The sequence below is a fragment of the Cucurbita moschata genome, unplaced genomic scaffold, assembly GCF_002738365.1.
Source record: "Cucurbita moschata cultivar Rifu unplaced genomic scaffold, Cmos_1.0 Cmo_Scf00110, whole genome shotgun sequence".
NCBI lineage: Eukaryota > Viridiplantae > Streptophyta > Magnoliopsida > Cucurbitales > Cucurbitaceae > Cucurbita > Cucurbita moschata.
Genome location: NW_019268626.1, coordinates 209,442 through 226,448, shown reverse-complemented (window position 1 = coordinate 226,448; position 17,007 = coordinate 209,442). Strand labels below are relative to the sequence as shown.

Genomic DNA, 17,007 nt, shown 5'->3' with positions numbered 1-17,007 from the left:
GATGATGATAAGAATCACGGTGTACATTCTACTTTCAATGTTGCTGAGTTGAGTTCTTTTGATGTAGGTGATGATTTTTCTGATTCGAGGACGAATCCTTTTGAAGAGGGGGTTGATGATAAGAATCCCGGTGTTCCAACTGGACCTATTACACAACCCAAGGCCAAGGAGATTCAACAAACATTCATACTTCATCTACAAAATTGGATAGGCTAGGTTCAACCATCAATTCATGTGTTACAAGCTGATTCGTTTGAGTCAAGACCATTTGGAGATTCAAAAGTAAATATTTGCACGGTTGAAGTAGTGGATGAAGTTGCAAGCAACATTTCATGAGTGGTTAGAAAACTTTATTTATTATATTAATTTCATAAAGTTTGTAATGCTTAAATTGACTTCGTCTTGTGTGGAGATTTAAAGGGATCGAGATTAAATCACGGCCACTAACTTCTTTTGTTGGAAGACTATAAATACCCAAAAATTATTATGTAAAAGCATATGTGTGATCAATGAAATTGATATCTCAAGTTGAGACGATCCCTCTTATAGAAATCTTAGCATATCTTTGTCATTTCTAAGTTTCATGCAATTCTTGTGGTAGATTGCATCTCAGTCATTCAATCGAGCCTTGATCAAGTTTGATCGTGAAGTGACTCAGTTTAGAAAAAGGTTCCCCAAATCTTGTTTCTCAATCTTGGATCTCATCATCTAATTCTAGCTTTATCTCTTGGTTGATCAAAATTTTGTATAAGAAAGTGTTAATTTCTTTAATACAAGGGTTCTTGCTTCTACAAAAGCTTGGCTCGTTGGACTGAAGATTACAGTTGGGCTATCATCCTTCAACGGGATCTTCTATCCCCATGACTTGCTCTGATGCAGTTGTTCTTCTAACGTCGATGACATGTCCAGTTGTCGAGATTGGTAATGTGAGTTTGTAACCCATCCATTGAGGTTCTTGGAATGATTCTATAGCTTATCATTACCATGTTGGGAGTTGGATCATGGGTCTTGGGCGAAGGAATCCTTGATTTACCGCCCTTCGAGTTGAAGGAAGTGTCATAAGGCTAATTTTTTTTCAATTTTATTGATTTTTTTTAGTGATTTTATTTGATTTTATTTCAATTTTGTCAAACTCACTCAGGTGCTCATCTCAATCATTTCAGCCTTGTTGGCGTTCAATAAGAGAGACCTTGGAAATAACCTGTAACTATTCAACTCGATTATCACATTAACAATTTGAATTAAATAAAGTGACATTAACCATTTGAATCACCTCAACCCCACTCGTTGAACTTGACCAAATGTCTATAACATAACACTAACAAAGGTACAAAGTAACACTAACAAAGGTACAAAGTTCATAAAAGTCTTTTTAATCTAAAATACCTTTGAACTTGACCATTATAGTGCCTCTCAAACGTAGGTAAAGTTTAAATTCGAGTCTCCTTGTCAAACTCACTCGACTGCTAATCTCAACCATGATGGCATTCAATAAGAGAGACCTCAAAAATAGCCAGATTATCGCATTAACCATTTAAATCACCTCAACCCCACTTGTTGAAATTGAAACAAATATCTATTACATTACACTAACATAGGTACGATGTTCATAAAAGTCTTTTTAATCTAAGATACTATTGAACTTGACCGTTAAAGTGCCCTCAAAATGAGGTAAAGTTTAAATATAATTGGTGACAAAAAAATGAAACTATAAAATAAAAAGAAATAAGAAAATAATATTCAATTTCAATTTCAGAGAATCAAACCAGAATCTCCTAGGTGAAAGCCAAATATCAAAACCGTTGGACAACAATGAATTTTTGGTGTAGTTGTCCTAAAGTCTTTTGTCTAATCTCTTAAGAGTTTTACTATGATGTTTTGAGTAATGTCTAACTCTTCGACAAGTCCTTTCATGTGTGTGATAGAGTTCTCAGAGTTACCGCGACGTTTTTTATACCATTCACCTTCGAGCGCCACCATAGTTTTGCATCGTCCATGAGATGCATTGCAACCAGGTCCTATGAGCAAGTTCCAGTAACCTTCAAGTATTGTTCTACGTCAAAAATAAAGCTTTTTAATTCCTTAGCGGTTTCCATTTAAGGGGTTGTATTCTTGGATTTTAAGTTTGTTAAGCCCACATGGGTTCTCTACAGCCCAACTTGTCAAACTCACTGGTGCTCATATTCCATTGCCGGGAATCGAACACGGGTCCCTTGGGTGAAAGCCAAATATCCTGACTGCTGGACGACAATGGATTTTTGGTGTAGATGTGCTGAAGTCTTTTGTTAGATCGCTGAAGAGTTTTAGCATGATCTTTTGCTTAATGTCTAACTCTTCGACAAGTCCTTCGATGTGTGTGTTAGAGTTCTCAGAGCTACCGTGATGATTCGAGCTGTTCGATTGTGTGGCTCTTTCTTCAAAAGAGTCAATATCAAATGTTAGGTCTTTGATTGGCAACCCATTCAGGGGAGCGTCGATTGCATCTATTCCATCAACGATCTTCCCATGAGTTTATGGTGCATGACCCATTTTTTATACCATTCACCTTCGAGCACTACCATAGTTTTGCATCGTCCATGAGATGCATTGCGGCTAACTTAACTCTCAGGTCGTATGAGAAAGTTCCTATAGCCCTCAACTCTCAAGTCGTATGATAGAGTTCTTAGAGCTACCGTGACATTTCGAGGTGTTCGATCGTGTGGCTTTTTCTTCAAAAGAGTCAACATCAAACGTTAGGTCTTTAATTGGCAACCCATCAAGGGGAGCGTCGATTGCATCGATTCCATCAACGATCTTCCCATGAGTTTATGGTGCATGACCCATTTTTTATATCATCCACCTTCGAGCGCCACCGTCCATGAGATGCATTGTGGCCAACTTAACTCTTAGGTCCTATGAGCAAGTTCCTGTAACCTTAAAGTATTGTTCTACGTCAAAAATAAAGTTTTTTAATTCCTTGCATCCCGGTCACCCGTTTGAACTTGGTTGGGCCCTTTTATTTTAGACAGACACTTTTTTCACTTTTGGACTGACACTCTGTAGAAGGGGTCACTAAGGTTGAAATCATGCAAAATGGGTTCATAGCTCAGTGGTAGAGCATTTGATTGCAGATCAAGAGGTCATCAGTTCGAATCTGGTTAGGCCCTTTTATTTTGGACGACAAAGCCGACCACCGAGTGTCTAAAGGAAAAGAACCATGTACTTAGAACCTAAGGGCCACTTTCTCGGACAAGAATCAAGAAATCATTAAGAAAAGAGTGTGATATCCAAACACCCACTAATGAACATGGTAAAAAACTTACAATTAGGCTACTTTCACCCACTATGAACATGGTCAAAAACTAAGATTGTCCTAGACAAACAACACCAACTATTTTTGATATTTTGAATATAATGTAAATGTAAATATATGTGTTCATTATATTTTATTTCTTTTTTTATTTCGAGAAAACATTCTACTTTGTTTTCAACCTCTCTTAACTTGCAATCGGTGCTTCGAGAACCCACCGAAAATAGGTCATGACTCTCTTTTTGTTTTCACTTACTCCTCCTAAATCTATAAAATGTCTCCTATTTTTATTCCTAAGTTTGCCGGCGACATTGTTTGTTGTCGAGCTTGATAATGTGAGTTTGTAACCCATCCGTTAGGGTTCTTGGAATGATTCTCTAGATTATCCCTTCCATGTTAGGAGTTGGGCCATGGGTCTTGGGTGAAGGAACTGTTAGTTTACCGCCCCTAAGAGTTAAGTTGAGGCTAGTTTCACATAGTATCATTGTCTTTGAGATTACAATTCTTTTCTATTTTATCTAAATTTTTTTAGATATGGTTCATTTCCAAATGCATGCTAACACCCTTATTGTTGAATAAATGACTATTATGATTACAAGTCAACTGAGTTAAGTGGAAATAAATTTTGAAGATGAAATTAAAGTATTAATTTTGATGTCATCTTTACTTGAGTTTTGGGATATTGTTATTAATGAGATTCAACCTAATGCCATTAGAAAAAGAATGGTCAACATAAGATATTTGAAACAAATAAATATTTTGTCCTCTGTGATATATCAAATCACTCATTTGAAATTCCTTAATAATAAACCTAAAGTCTTACATCTTTTATAGAGAAAAGTTCCTTAAATAGAAGTCTTATTAGATACTTCTAAGCATTTAGAGATCAACTAGACACAAAGATAAATATTCTAAAAAAAATTAGGGGTTAAACTTTTAGTTAACGTAATTTAAGAAACTTATGATTTTTATATTATCAAGAGTTTAATTGAGCTAGGGGTCGATTCAATCTAGTGGACCTAAGAATTGAACCGAACCAAACCAACCAGTTAGTAACATGGTTTAGTGAAAGCATTTTCACGCAAAGTAGAAGCAATAATGGAGGGTTTGAAATAATATAGTTTTCACCCCTTGTTTCTCGAGTGAATATTGAAATAATATAGTTTTCATGTTAAGTTTTGCACGGAAGAAAGAAAGACTGGGATGTAAAGTATTATTTCAATTTGTTTGTAATATACAACAATATATAAATTAACTATAAGAAATATATAAAATTACATGTTCTCTAAGAGCTTCAATCAACACTGGAGGGTTACTTCTGCAACCACTCTAAAGGTTCTCAAGGTCACAACGAGTTAGATAAAACAGCTCTAGAATTTTGAATCCAATAACTTGAGTTTTACTCGTGATAGGATCTCTCTTCTTGTGGAATCTGCATAAAATAGGAAAAACCATTCCAAAATAAATTTTTACAAGGGGTTCTATGGTGTAGTGGTTAGCACTTTGGACTTTGAATCCAACGACCTGGGTTCAACTCCCGGTAGGACCTTTAAGTACGACAACACAAATTTTCTTGAGGCATAATGTGTAACATTCTTAAGTTATTCCAAACTTGCTCCGCTTCATGAACATGACCTTTACTTGTTGAAGACCATAGTGGGGAGACCACTTAAAGCAACAAGCGAGAATGGCTAGGTTGATAGCAGGGTTAAAGACGTCGTATCGTACAACCGTCCCTGTAAGCAGCTTCATTCTTTCTTGATCTATGAACTGACTTTATGAAAAAAATCAGTAGGTTTCATCTACTACGGACCAGGAAGCTCTTGGAGGAGCTAACATGAAATGAGAAATACATTCGTTTACGACAACTAAACTAATAGATAGCGAACTTTTTGGTAGAAACTGAATGATCCCTTGACTCGAGCAAGAAAAGGAAAAGGTAGTCGTACTCCTACTTTTTCCGTCGGACGATAGAAAAGTTTGAGCTGAAAGATTGAATCACACCTGATAAGAAAGGCGGGCTTAGCAGGTTTCTCCAAAGGAAAAGGTAGTTGTACTCGTACTTTTTCCGTCGGACGATAGAAAAGTTTGAGCTAAAAGATTGAATCACACCTGATAAGAAAGGCGGGCTTAGCAGGTTTCTCCAAACGTATAGACAAAAAGAGGAAGCAACTGATCCTAAAGAGGATACCGATACGCATACATTCTCGCATGGAAGAACTGATGGTGTTAATATAACACATGCGGAAGCAATTTGGATCTTAGGAACTTTTACAACATCAATTATAGTAAATAACTAGCATGTTTATAAGTCTTAAAACTTAATGAGTTTAGATACTATCCTTTTGTAGCTCAAACTCCTTTTTCCTCACGAACCGGTTTCGAACCACAACTAGTGTCTTCTCCACTATTCTTCGGCCTTAGAACGAGATTGTGGAATCTGGTGAGTGACTAAACTTGGGAGGGATTTTGTATATGTGAAGAGAGTGTTTGTGAGAGGTTTTTTCTCAAGGCTTTTCACCAAGAAAAAGAAGACCTTCCATGTACCATGATCACTCTATTTAAAGAGTCATGTTTGCATGTTCATGCAAATTTGAGATCACAAAATTTTGACACTTAAAATTCCACTCAAATGTTTGGGATTATGTGGCAAGCATGTTTGAGTTAACCAAATTTTGACACTCAAAATTCCACTCAAACTTGTGGGGTTATTTGGCAAGCATGCAAGTTTGGTTAAACAAAATTTTGACACCTCAAGATTCCACAAACATGGATTTTTCCATTAAATAAAGTCAACATTTTGACTTTCTTCATTTTAATTCAACAATGAATTTGAATAATGAATTTCAAATTAAAGTAACATTAAATGATTAATTAAACTATTTAATTAATATTTAATATTAATTCAAATGCCAATCCCAATGAATTCCGACACATAATTGATTAAGATATTTAAATCTTATTTAAATATCTCAGATTCTCTCTTTTTGTTTAATTCGTAAATAAAACAAAAATGCAGTTAAATATATCGTATATATGTAGTGCATATTCCCTAAGTTGAATTCGAACACTTCGAACTCACTCATCACACTGTTCTATGGTTTAGTTTGATATGAGCTAGCAGAGGGACCTAATGGACCTATAGATCATGGGCTCCAACGATCCAAGATTAACTGGTTAAACTCATTAACCTGGTTAACCAACATTCGTTAACTACTAGGACACTCCACAATAGCCTAGTAGTTGCACTCCCCTACTATAGATATATTTCTATCCATTTGATATAACCATGATTAGTAAGTCGATCCTTCACAGGTTGTTCGTAACTAGAGCTGGGTCAATTTACCGTTTTACCCCTAAAGTTACTTCTTGTTCCTTATGTCTCACTGATCCTCTAATGAACAATTGGTTTGTGGTCCAACCAGTAAACCGAATCCCTCTCAGGCTAATGAGAGGGTGGGGCCCCTTGTTCAAGACCTGGAGTCAGTGCTTAAGGGAACTACCTCTCTTCTATCCTTAAAAGTGGGTATGAGTGAATTCCATCTTGCACCCCACGTCCCTAGCCATTCACCCAGTCTTACCCCTGAAATGGGAGGCCTATTGAGTCGGCGAACTAGAGCCACTCTCACCCATGCAAATCTAAGGATAATTCCCAATAAACAGGAGTTCATGGTTAGCTCAGGATTAAAACCGAGTTACCTAGGTTATCGAATGAAAAGAAAATCAGTCTCAACAGTAAACGACATTATAAAGTGAGAGTGGTTTTCTTCATGGTCCAATCTTATGCAATACTCATTGCATAGGACGCCCCCACTCACATGTCTCCACATGTACAATGTAGTGATCACATTGTTTATATCATATACAAAAGTGGGCCGCACCCATAGTGTCCCCAGAATAAGGTATTCAGCCTTATCCTTATACTATAGATCATTTTGACTATATATACTTGAACTTGATCCACTCTTATGTCTCTTCATATAGTTCAAGTAATCATACTATAGCCAGAGTGTTCTTAGTTTATTGGATTTAGATTAATGATCGCATATAGTTCAAGTAATCATACTATAGCCAGAGTGTTCTTAGTTTATTGGATTTAGATTAATGATCGTATATAGTTCAAGTAATCATACTATAGCCAGAGTGTTCTTAGTTTATTGGATTTAGATTAATGATCGTAAAGTGTTCAAGTAATCATACTATAGCCAGAGTGTTCTTAGTTTATTGGATTTAGATTAATGATCGTAAAGTTTACTTTATTCAATAACAATCTTTACTGAATAAACAACAATAATAACTTTATTGAAAATAAAATATGTTTTTGTTTACAAACTATGAGTTTTAGAGCATAAAACCCAACAAGAACCTAGCTGAACCGGATCAAGGGTCCTAACCTAGTCCGACTGACCTTCTTTGGCTGGCCCCGCCCCTCGTAACAAGGTCAACCCGTACGTGCTCTTTCCTTTCGTTTAGCGAGATAGCTTACCAGCTCTTCCAGCTCATAGCAGCAGTATGAAAAGCGGAATCCACATCCTGAGTCGAGTCCGCATTGCCATACGAATCGACATCAGCCAAACCAAGAGCTCCTATTTTTTCTTTAATGAAAGCGGATCTAACAGTTTCGATAAAACCAACCTCTTCTAAAGAAGGAGTCGCTCTGCCTTGATCACCGTGGACATATTCAGCTCCCGCTTTACCTTTGCCTACCGTGAAAAGGAAATTTCCTTCACAATAGGCTCTCCCAGCTCCCGAACGTCTTTCTATAAATCGAGAGAGGTATAGAATAGTACAACAAACCAACAAGACAAGAATGGACTCATAAGATGGGCGGTCAGGGAAGCGATTTCATTTGTGTTATCCACCATGGAAATGATCAAGGAATTCAGATCCTGAATAAAGTACTGTAGGCAAGCGAAGCTTTTGAAAATGAAAGCGTGTAGAACTCATATCCACTTTCTCTTCGATTCGTAAACTTCGGATCTGATCTTCCTTTCCTCTCTGGGTGACTGAGAGACAATTTAGGCCTGGTGTGCATCCGATTCGGTCAACAATAAGGTACAAAGCGGATTGATTAAATGGGCTTGAAGTTCCATTATCGTTAGGTCGAAGATCTCTACTAGGTTTAGTGCACTTTGGAAGTTGCAAATGTTGCCGTAATCGAATGTCTTTCTCATTCGACATTCTCTCTTACCAAGCACTCATACTCGCCAGGGTTGAGGAGACAGTCTGTGAGCTAATTGGGTTTTGAGATTGCGTATACACGAAAAGAGCTCGCTTTCGACTTTCTTCTCGGCGTTTTGTGCCCGGTTCTAGTTCAGGAAAGGGTCTGATCTCTTTCATTGGAGCACATTGATGCCGAAGGAGTCTTCGAAACCGGTGGAGAGGCTATGATGACTTCAAGCTATTCAAATAGCATGACTGATACCACAAAGAAAGGGTATCTCAGTCACACTAGTGGAATAGCTTTTTCATAATAATTATCTCGATATATGATACCAAAAACCTACCTGATGACTGATAAGGTAAGGGGTTTCAAAAGACAAAAGAATGACATGCTACGTGTTATAGAAAAGGAGATCTTCATTTTTTTTTCTTTTCAGTGTGCGCGGTTCGCCTGCCTTCCTGACCATAGATAGGCTATGGGGCTTTGCACTTCGGCCCCTAAGAATACCACATCAAGGTGACAGGATTCGAACCTATGGCTCTCTGAAACTTCTTCATCGGTTATTTGGGCGCATCTTCCTTAAAAGAATTGTGACGACAGATGACCAAGGTAAAACTTCTATTGGAAGATTAGTGCAATAGAGAATCTGTGTCCCTTTCCTGAAACCTTCAGCGGACAACATAACAAAGAGTTCCTAACAAAAATATCATAGAACAATTTGTGTAATGCCTTTGATGTTAGGCTCGAGGCTCTATCTTATCTCCCAAGAATATGGTTCATTCTCTATTCACATAGAAATTATGCAATAGAAAGTGGTACCCTCATCATCTTTTACAAAACTTTCTCAAGTCCTCATGGAATGATTTGAAAGTGGTACCCTCATCTTCTTTTATAAGACTACCTCGGCCTTCATGGAATGATTATGCTATGTTGATTCTTAGAGAAGGGAGTAGAAGTAAGAGTAGATAACTGTTTATGGTCCAAATCCCGAAAAAGTAAGTCTTTATGTCAAGAAAGGAGAGGAATCCTCATAGTTTCCAAGATTTGAAGAGAATCATATATACAAAAATTTCCTTGGTATATTCTTGTTGTCTCCATTCCATTTGAAAATTGATATTTTGTTTGGTAATTTTAAACTCATTATTTTTGTTTGTTCATTCCACCTAATTTGTAAAAAAAAAAAAAAAAATCATACCACTAGACTAAATGCATTAGAGTGGATCTATTATTTTTAATTGCCCGTGTGTATATGTTTTCCGCACCTCAATATATGAAATTTATCCACATATTTTTGTGCTTTAGAACGTACTAATATTGTCATGTTTACTTCACATGGTCTACCACACAGTTGAAGCAGCATTGCCACCAGAGACCATGCATTGATAACTATTTTATTTATTTATTTATTAATTTTTTTGTTTTATTTCAAAATTATGTGTTTTATCCTTTAAAAAAACATTTGAATTTTAAGCAAAATTTCACACCAAACTATGTTTTTGAAAAATATTTTTATTTATTTATTTATTCTTTATTTTAGTTTTCCAAACATAGATTGACCTGGAGTGGCTAGTTTTCAAAACTACTTCTTTGCTACAATTGAACAATATTTATATTGTAAAATGGGATTAACTTGCTCTAAGTTTGTGTAGTTTCTTTTTATTACTATGTTTACTTCTATCTCATGTTACTCCATTTGTATTTACTTCGTTTTATACAAAAGTTTCCCGTAATTAATAAATCCATGTGCTTAATACATTCCCTACAAAAATAAACTTGTTTGTATCAGGATAAATTACAATGAATACGGATAAAATAAATCCCAAAAAATAAGTAGAAGGTTGAGAATTTCACTGAACCACACAATGTGAAAGAGTGACTGCATGGCTCATATGCAATTCTACTACAAGAATGGCATGAAACTTGCATAGATGATGCTCGGATTTTGAAGGGAAACTTCTCAACTTGAGAGATCAATTTCATTCATCACAAATCTGATTTTTACATAATAATTTGGGGGCATTTATAGTCTCCCACAAAATAAGTTAGTGGTCGGGATTTAATCTCGATCCCCTTAAATCTAAAAAAAAAAAACAAAGTCAATTTGACAATTCTACCGTTACAAACTTTATGAAATTAAAAATAAATAAAGTTTTCTAATAACTCATGTAATGATGCTTGCAACTTCATTTGCTCCTTCAACTGTGTAAATATTCACTTCTGAAGCTCTAAATGGTCATTTCTCAATTTAATAAGCTTGTAACACATGAAATAATGGTTGAACCGAGCCTATCCAATTTTGTAGATGAAGAATGAATGCTTGTTGAATCTTCTTGGTCTTGGATCGTGTAATAGGTCCAGTTGGAACATTTGGAACACCGTGATTCTTATCATCTTCCACGTCTTCAAAAGGGTTCGTCCTCGAATCAGAAAATCATCACCTACATCAAAAGGACTCAAGTCAGCAACATTGAAAGTAGAATGTGCTGAAAATTCTCCTAGAAGATCATTTTATATGCATTGTTATTAATTCTTTCAAGTACTTGATAAGGGTCATCCCCTCTTGGATGTAACTTTGTCTTCCTTTGAGATGGGAATCACTCCTTACGAAAATGTATCCAAACCCAGTTACGAGGTTGAAAAATGATTTCATTCCGTCCTTTGTTAATTCTTGAAGCAACATTGAAATTTTGTTTCTCAATTGTCTCCTTCCCCTCTTTATGCAATGTTTTGATCCCATATGCCTTACTTGTGGCTGCTTTACTCACAAAAATATTACAATGAATAGAAAGCAAATCAAGACGCGTAAGTGGATTAAATCCGTAAGCAACTTCAAAAAGAGAACAATGAGTGGCAAAAATTCGTCCCAGGACTTAATATTCTTACAAATAATAGCCCTAAGCAATGCTCCTAATGTTCTATTAACCACCTCAGTTTGGTCATTAATTTGAAGATGACATGTAGTTGAAAACAATAATTTGTTACCCAATTTATGACTTAATATTCTTATAAATAATAGCCCTAAGCAATGCTCCTGATATTTTATTAACCACCTCAGTTTGCTCATGAATCAGAGGATGACATGCAGTTGAAAACAATAATTTGGTACCCAATTTATCCACCATACTTTCTAAAAGTGACTTAAAAATTTAACTTCCCTATCTTTTTTTGTGTGCAGCAAATATTGGTAACATTGACTACAAAACTTATAAACATCGTAATTCATGGCAAAGGTCATATGGATCATGATGAGCATTTTCTCCCGTATCTTGGTTTCGCTAACTAAGGTTTTCCAATAACTCCCAAAATTCACTACCTTATATAAACCTCATGGGATAAGGATTCATATAACACTTCATAAAATAAGATCTACTGATGAATTTCGTAGCATTTGAAGGTCATCTAGGTCATGAACCGAAGGTAAATTACCTTAGGGGCATTATGGTCATTTTTAGCATTTGAAGGTCATCTAGGTCATGAACCGAAGGTAAATTACCTTAGGGGCATTATGGTCATTTTAAGCATTTGAAGGTCATCTAGGTCATGAACCGAAGGTAAATTACCTTAGGGGCATTATGGTCATTTTACACATTTGAAGGTCATCTAGGTCATGAACCGAAGGTAAATTACCTTAGGGGCATTATGGTCATTTTACACCGTTTCTTGGTTTACCTACTTATCCTTATCCAATGACCACCAAATTTCATATCTAACCTTAACATACTATAATATGCTCAGTATTAAAATTTGATAGGCAGCAGAGCTCATATAGTAGGTTGTTTTANCTCGATTCTTATTCCGTATTGTTGCTCCTACTTCAGACTTTATAGGAGGAGCTTAAACCGACATTGAGAGCTCCAGAATCTTCGTTCTTTAGAGATCGAACTTTCTGGATAATTTTTCGGAGATATCAGCTCCAATCATATCCTTACCGACCTTGGCTTTGAATACTAGTCGTTGGATGTGATGATCTGTGCGTATTCGTTCTAGATCATATCAAATTTTGGAGGAGATCCGACGNTTTTAATGTTACTTAAATCTCGAGCTATTTAATCGGTTCAGGGTCTTAACTCATGGTTCTTTGGGTTTCTCTTTCATATATCCTTAATTCATACTTGGTTTAGGGTTCATATGAAAATCCAAGCGATTTCTACAAGTATTAATTAACAAAAAGTCCAAGGTGGCTACTTGCCTCGTCGTCGACGTTTGGGACGTCCATTCTTAAGCTTCCAGTATCTGAATTACTTCATATTTCCTTCCACATACTCCTTATTGTGTCTAGTTTCTGAAACCATAAGATTTTCTATGAGAATCGATCTGAAATGGGGTTNCATATCCTTACCGACCTTGGCTTTGAATACTAGTCGTTGGATGTGATGATCTGTGCGTATTCGTTCTAGATCATATCAAATTTTGGAGGAGATCCGACGGTTGAAATTTGAGTTCGAAGGATTTTGCTTGGATGGTCACGGTAGATGCTCTGATTCTAATTAGAGTGGCATTTCTGTAATTATCCATTCTTCTAGAGGTATTTTCGTAATTTGCCACTTTTTGAATATTTTATTATTATTTTTCTCGAAAAATCTTTAATTTTTCTACAAATTNCTCGGCCTGTAAAGCCACATTTACAGCGTTTCTCTCCTCGATTTCTTCGTGAAACTTAAAGATGGGTATTACAAGGAAGGGCTAGGGATTGATTTGATACCTTCTCGTGGATCGTAGCCTAAGATATTTGCTTCGAAAGTTCATCCAAAATATGATTTATCGTTGGAGATAAAACAAAGGATTTCTTATTGGGTAGCCGATTCTAGGGGTTTCAAGGCCCTATTTCTTCATTGATCCTCTTCCATATCCTTTCTTCAGGCTAAAGGAATTTGTTTGGAGGAACGTCTTTGAGTGTCATTGATCCTCTTCCATATCCTTTCTTCAGGCTAAAGGAATTTGTTTGGAGGAACGTCTTTGAGTGTAAGACCTTAATTTCCAAAAATCATTCTCGGTATGCAACTCACTCGAAACGCTAGATTTTTCGATCTTTTGGGTAGCTTGTTCTACGATGTTTCATCTCTCGATTCCTTCATTAAGTTTCCTCAATTTCTTCCTCTGAAGCTAGAGGAATCCTTAATTTGAAGGAAAAGAGATCGTAGATAGGAATTCGACTCTTATCCCCAATTTAATTTCTAAACCTATTTCCTTCAATTCGATATGCTCTCGAGGTTATTTTTCTTTGTGGTCTTCTATGGAAGCATTCCTTGGAGGTGCAGAAACTGATTGGAATCATTCTTGCTCGACGAATCATCATGTATCCTTGGATTGGATTTTCAAGTTTTTCTTGAAGTTCTTCAATGGCGGATTGAATTGGGGGAATGGTTTCTAGGCACTTTCAGCACTCTATTCCTTCATAGAACTTGTGGGTAANTCCCCATGAACACATGAGTGGTGTCGTCATAATCATGTAGTCCTACTAGTAAATCGTGGTGCAGGACATCTCGTTTAACAGATGGGAAAGGTAGGCCTATCATAACATCTAGCTCATGATACATATTGTAGGACATCCTACCTAAAGAGGAATAGGGGCTTTTTAGTACACATCGTAATGCAGATAATGGTTACTTATGGGTATGAATCCTAGCAACTTATTTAGCATGTTATTCACATAGTTCTAGATACTTGGTATATGGATTATTGATGAATCCTAGCAACTTATTTAGCATGTTATTCACATAGTTCTAGATACTTGGTATATGGATTATTGATGAACCTAGGTTTATACATATTGTCATGAGTTAGGCTTTAGGAGATACTTGGTATATGGATTATTGATGAACCTAGGTTTATACATATTGTCATGAGTTAGGCTTTAGGAGTTGAGGTTTTAGCTCAGGAAAACATTAGAGGGTAACCTAATGTGTACTAATTCGTGTGTTACAAGCTAATTTTCCAGAAGCGAGATTTAAATCTAGCATATCGGTCTAATACTATTGCATTTTGTTGAATTTCCAAAAGTGTACCCAATACCTTTACCGATGAATATTCATTTTTAATGTTAGCAAGAGTAGCTTAGTTGGGAGATTGTTAGACTGAAAATTTGAAGGTCACACGTGTTTTATCCCTAATACAAGTTTATTATGTGACTATACAATCTAAAAATATAACTTGCTTATTCAATCTAAAATTAGTGATTATTTCTTTTTTAAACATAATGAATTAGCGAAAATACCTTTACTTATGAATTTTCATTTTTAATATTAGCGGGGATAGCTCGTTGGGAGAGAGTCAGACTGAAGACTTGAAGGTCACGTGTTTGATCTCCACGTTCAGCGCACCTAATTCTAGTTGCATAACTTGCCTATTCAATCTAAAATTAGTCATTATTCCTTTTTAAAATCTCAATGAATTATCGAAAATACCTAACGTGTTCTAGTTCACTGCACCTTATACAAGTTGGATAACTTGAATATCTTATTAAAAATTAGTGATTATTTCTATTTAAAATTTCAATGAATTAGCGAAAATACCTTTACTGATGAATTTTTATTTTTAACGATAGTGTGGATAGTTCAGTTGAGAGAGCGTTAGATTGAAGATCTGAAGGTCTCGTGCTCGATCCACGTTAATCACACTTGGTTCGTGTTGCACAATTTGACTATTCTTTCCAAAATTAGTGGAAATATATTTTTATCCAACTGGCATAGGTTGACTAAGTTGCATTAGATTGAATATTGGAAGAGATGATTTCTTTTTAAAATTTCAATGAATTAGCGTAAATAATTTTACTGATGAATTCTTCATTTTAATGTTAGCATGGATATCAAAATTGGGAGTGGGTCTGTAGATCTAAAGATAGCGTGGATTCCTAATTATTTATTTGACTATAAATGCTCTATAAGAATTCTTTATTTTAATGTTAGCATGGATAGCAGAATTGGGAGTGGGTCTGTAGATCTAAAGATAGCGTGGATTCCTAATTATTTATTTGACTATAAATGCTCTATAAGAATTCTTTATTTGACTATAAATGCTCCATAATACATTTAGTAAAATGACTCATTTTATTGCATGGAACAATAAAATTGAAGTTCTCGTATAATTGTCAATACATTCTACTTTCAATGTTGCCAAATTGAGTCATTTTGATGTAGGTGATGATTTTTCTGATTCGAGGACGAATCCTGAAGAGGGGGATGATGATAAGAATCACGGTGTACATTCTACTTTAAATGTTGATGAGTTGAGTTCTTTTGATGTAGGTGATGATTTTTCTGATTCGAGGACGAATCCTTTTGAAGAGGGGGATGATGATAAGAATCACGGTGTTCCAATTGGACCTATTACATAACCCAATGCCAAGAAGATTCAAGAAGCATTCATACTTCATCTACAAAACTGGATAGGCTAGGTTCAACAATCATTTCATGTGTTACAAGCTAATTCGTTTGAGTCAAGACCATTTGGAGATTCAAAAGTAAATATTTGGACAGTTGAAGTAGTGGATGAAGTTGCAAGCATCATTTCATGAGCGGTTAGAAAACTTTATTTATTATTTTAATTTCATAAAGTTTGTAATGCTCAAGTTGACTTCGTCTTCTGTGGAGATTTAAAGGGATCGAGATTAAATCACAACCACTCACTTCTTTTGTTGGGAGACTATAAATACCCACAAATTATTATGTAAAAGCATATTTGTGATCAATGAAATTAATCTCTCAAGTTGTCATTTCTAAGAAATCTGAGCATATCTTTGTCATTTCTAAGTTTCATGCAATTCTTGTGGTAGATTGCATTTGAGTAATTAAATCAAGCCTTGATCAAGTTCGATGGTGAAGTGACTCAATTTAGAAAAAGGTTCCAAATCTTGTTTCTCAATCTTGGATCTCATCATCTAATTCTAGCTTTATCTCTTGGTTGATCAAAATTTTGTATAAGAGGTATCAATTTCTTTAATACAAGGGTTCTTGCTTCTACAAAAGCTTGGCTCGTTGGGTTGAAGATTACGGTTGGTCTATCATCCTCCAACGGGATCTTCTATCCTCATGACTTGCTCTGATGCGATCGTTCTTCTAACACCGATGACACGTCCAGTTGTCGAGATTCGTAATGTAAGTTTGTAACCCATTCATTGAGGTTCTTGGAATGATTCTATAGCTTATCATTTCCATGTTGGGAGTTGGATCATGGGTCTTGGGCGAAGGAATCCTTTATTTACCGCCTTTCGAGTTGAAGGAAGTGTCATAAGGCTAATTTTTTTTCAATTTTTTTTATCTATTTTATTGATTTTTTTTAGTGATTTTATTTGATTTTATTTCAATTTGGTCAAACTCACTCACGTGCTCATCTCAATCATTTCAGTCTTGTTGGCGTTCAATAAGAGAGACCTTGAAAATAACCTGTAACTATTCAACTGGATTATCACATTAACAATTTGAATCAAATAAAGTGGCATTAACCCCACTTGTTGAACTTGACCAAATGTCTACAACATAACACTAACAAAGGTACAAAGTTCATAAAAGTCTTTTTAATCTAAAATACCATTGAACTTGACCATTATAGTGCCTCT

General features: G+C 35.7%; 2 non-coding genes across 2 annotated transcripts; both read left to right on the top strand.

Moving 5' to 3' along the window:
• The first annotated feature begins 3,074 nt into the window (after positions 1-3,074).
• Positions 3,075-3,146, top strand: TRNAC-GCA. Its single transcript has one exon. It is a non-coding gene; the product is annotated as a tRNA-Cys (tRNA).
• A 1,620-nt stretch (positions 3,147-4,766) lies between these two features.
• On the top strand, positions 4,767-4,838 carry TRNAQ-UUG. Its single transcript has one exon. It is a non-coding gene; the product is annotated as a tRNA-Gln (tRNA).
• Positions 4,839-17,007: the final 12,169 nt, after the last annotated feature.